General features: G+C 27.2%; 1 protein-coding gene across 1 annotated transcript in view; it reads right to left on the bottom strand.

Moving 5' to 3' along the window:
- LOC106678999 (proton-coupled zinc antiporter SLC30A2) overlaps positions 1–4,337 on the bottom strand; it is a 21,984-nt gene that overhangs the window by 12,873 nt on the left and 4,774 nt on the right. The gene's annotated exons all lie outside the window — the stretch shown is intronic.

Raw genomic sequence — 4,337 nt, forward strand, 5'->3', positions numbered from 1 at the left:
CAAATTGCTAAAGGGTACATAATAGTATGTATAAACCAAATTGCTAAAGGGAACATAGTAGTATGTATAAACTAAATTGCTAAAGGGTACATAATAGCATGTATAAACCAAATTTCAGAGTAATCTCCGTAATCCAAACTTCACTGCTCTGAACACTCCATAATCTGAACTGGCATAAAAAAAAAGGTTACTTTTTTTGAGAAAATGTGTAAAGAACATTTTTATCTTTCGGATCATTAAACAAGTTATTGTAATCACCGTGGAAATCAAAAGTGGACATTTTTACAATTTAGATATCGGGTAAGCTGACTCCTATGAGAGTGTTTATAATATATTTTGTTGGTTGGAGAAGTTTGTTAGGGGAGGTGCGGTCAGCAAAGAACAACATAAATAAACAAAACCATATTTATTTATTTTATGCCGACATTTCGACCTGAATTTCAGGTCTTCATTAGGGCTATAGAACAAAAAGAGATAGCAACAACATTTAGAGAAACATACAATTGAAAAGGAATAGTAAACAAACAAATTTAGAATTATATAAAATATTGAATTAAATCATAAATTATAAAAATTGATAACTGATAAATTCAATTCAATATTTTATATAATTCTAAATTTGTTTGTATACTATTCCTTTTCAATTGTATGTTTCTCTAAATGTTGTTGTTTTCTCTTTTGTTCTATAGCTCTGATGAAGACCTGAAATTCAGGTCGAAACGTTGGCATAAAATAAATAAATATGGGTTTGTTTATTTATGTTGTTCTTTGCTGACCGCACCCCTCGACAAACTTCTCCAATAATTAATCTACGGTCAACTATCTACACCTCATTATATTTTGTTGGAATTAGATATACATAATATCTATTGTATAAATCATTTGATTCTGTATAATTAATTTAATTAATAGTAGAAATATGTACAATACAAATTTGGTAGGTGAATTCATTTATTTTTTTGTTATCAGCAAGTCCTTCTCTTATATCTGAAAGAAGAAGCAGGGAAAAAGTTTCTGCAGAAGTCTCAGAAAAAAGAAAAAAAAAAGCTGACTTTTTTGAAAAAGATTAATTTTTTAAAACTTCAAATGGTCAAAGTTCCAATAAATTATGTGAAAATATTTAGAAGAAAATTAAATACATAAAAATAGTTATGTACATTCATATTGTTGAATTTTTGTTTTCCATTTTCCCCCTACGGCAATTAATCCGAACATCTCCTACGGCAATTAATCCGAACAACCCCCTACGACAATTAGTACAATATTACACTATATCTTTATTTTACATTTTGTTAGATTTGCTTTCTATTATTTGTACATTTATGCTATTCTAAAGGGATCTCAGAATAAAATTCATTTTATATCTTATCTCTTAAAGAACCATAAATATAGGCTCACTGCCGCTGCCAATATTTATAAGAAAATTTGGCTTATTCTATATTTTCCAACATATCCATTATATCATGCACGGAATGATATTAAAATAACAAATTATTATAAGCTAATCTCAGATGAAAATAAAAAAAAAAATATATTTTATTATTTTCAAAAAGTTAAGGTTTTGTCAGATGTCAAAAAAAAATAATTTTTGTCCATCATTATTGAGTTATATACTTTGTAGATATCATCTATTGGCAGGTTGCCATAGTTTGAGCATATTCAAAAATATGATAAATTCACTAAAACTAACTAACTAAATTGACAATAAAGAATAATTAATTTTTTCTTTTAATAATTAATTATAATTAATTAGAAAACTAATATTTCATTTTTATATATATCTTATACAAATGTTATTTACATTTTAAAGTCTCTAATTACTAATTTTTTTAATTCTGGAGAAGAAAAAGACCGAATTGGTAAAACAGTTAATTTACTGGCATATATGTTAGATTTGTTTGCTAAAGAGTTTGAAAGAGACTAAACCATGATATAAAAATACATTTTACTTTTAGTTGTAAAATATTTAATTATATTTTTAAGAATTATCTTCCCTCTTTCGAAGATCAAGGTATCCATAGGTACCTTACAAAATAAGAGTCGATCCTTCTGACCATACCATGGTAAGAATCATTTCTAGCTTTATAATACTGAAGTTCAGCCTCGAAACGGTTGGCCACCTAAATAGGTTAAATTTTTAAATTTAAAGGTTAAATTTTTTAATGTGAAAACTCTGACTTTTTACCGGCGTATGACAACAATTGAATTAAGTTTAAACAATAATTTCTTGATTTATGAGTGCTTTTAATTATATTCATCAGGAAACGGTTCATGAAGTTCCACTCCCAGTTGCCGACAGTTAAAGGAGCTGTGACCTACAACCTGGGAAACCCAACCTCAACCCGAAGACTGAAGCTCAGACTGCTGCTGGACAATCTGTTATAAACTTTAATAAACATAAAATTAATTCATAGTCACACTAACTCAATTTTACTTTTTATTATTACTCATTTTATTTATTCATTATTATTTTTTATTTATTTATTTTTTCTATTTTCTTCTCTCGTCCCTTTTTCAAATTCTTGTTTCTTTTCACTATTAGAGGGTAATTGTTTGCTTTCTTTAAGTGTACCAATATCATTATTTTTTGTTATTAATTTTACATTCCTCTTTTATTAAGAAGCATTACTCTTATCTATCTATTTATTTTATTTTGTTCTTCTTTTAATAACAACATTGTATATAGTTAGGGGTGTCTTTAGTTTTGTACGAGACTATACCCCCATAATCAACTGTTAAAAAATATATATATAATATAACGGTTATATCAACCATGTAAGGCCCATACCAGGCCGATCTGGTATAAAATAAAATAAATAAAAAAAAGAATAAAATCATAATCATTACTAAGTAATTAAAAAAAAATGTTAAGCTGATAGTTCACTGTTGATTATACATATGAGGAGAAGATGATTAGGATAGGGATGCGGTTAGTGACTAAAACAAGTAAGTAAAAAAATATTTAATAGAGCTAATATTTTAGCCAGAATTTCAGACCTTCATCAGAGCTAAGAACAAAAACAAGATAGCAACCAAAATGATTAAATGGAATTATAAAAAAAATCCGTTATCTTAAATATCTGTTATCTTTTTATGTTTCTTGTTTTTCTGTAATTCCATTTAATCATTTTGGTTATTAGATAACCAAACAACAACAAGTTGTTAGATAACCAACAAGATTGTTTTTGTTCTTAGCCCTGATGAAGGCCTGAAATTCTGGCCGAAATGTTGTCACTAATAAATACGTTTTTACTTCTTTGTGTTCTTCACTGACCGCAACCTCAATTATCTTCTCATACAAAAAATCAATTTAAATTTTAAAATTTCAAAACAAAAAATAGTTAACAACAATTTATTTGCCAATGTTTCGTCCCACTTTGTAGAGCTTCGTCAGGGCCTAAAAATATTTTGACATGGTAAGATAATAAGATACGAGGTAAAAAGGTAAATTAAGGTATCGTTAAAATTATTTAAATATCAGTAAAAAGAAAAAATTATACAAATGAAAGAAAAGAAGAAATAAAATAGACAATAGTAAGAATATGAAAAAAATTATGTAAACTATTAGGTTAAATTTTTTTTTAAAAATATTCTTATCGTTGTCAATTTTATTTCTTCTTTTCTTTCATTTGTATATAATTTTCTTTTCACTTAGATTTACATAATTTTAATCCTACCTTAATTTAACTTTTTTTTATCTTATTATCCTACTATGTAAAAATATTTTAAGTTGTTTTTGTATCTTTTTAGCCCTGATGAAGCTCTATAAAGTGGGGCGAAATGTCTGCAAACAAATAGTTGTTAACTACATTTTGTTTTCTTTTTGACCGCACCCCTGACCATCTTCATAATTAGAAATTATTATGGTCAATTTTATATATAAACTCAAATAATTAATTATGAGAGATAGTTGACCGTGGATGATGAATGAGGAGAAGATGGTTGGGGTGCGGTCAATGAAAAACACAAATAAGTACGATTAACTTATTTTAATGTGCCAACGTTTGGACTAGAGTTTCTAGCCTTCTTCAGGGCTAAAAACAGAACAAGATAACAACCACAGTAAGTATAGAAAAATAAAAAAAATAAAAAGAAAGTATAAACAGAATAATTTTATACATAAAATGAATAATTTTACAAAATAGAATTAATAAAATGAAGTGATGAGAGAAGCGGGAAATAAATTTTTAATTCTGAGTTTGACCGCCATTAGCGCTGTATCCATTAGGCGTTTGATCTTCCAGCGAACACGTACGTTTTTATTCTTTTTTTGTTTTCTTTCCCCTTTCTTTATTTTACTCTTTCTCCACTTTTATCCATTTTCCTTACCCGCGTTA

Source organism: Halyomorpha halys, unplaced genomic scaffold, assembly GCF_000696795.3.
Source record: "Halyomorpha halys isolate HHAL.00 unplaced genomic scaffold, Hhal_1.1 Scaffold171.1, whole genome shotgun sequence".
Lineage (NCBI taxonomy): Eukaryota > Metazoa > Arthropoda > Insecta > Hemiptera > Pentatomidae > Halyomorpha > Halyomorpha halys.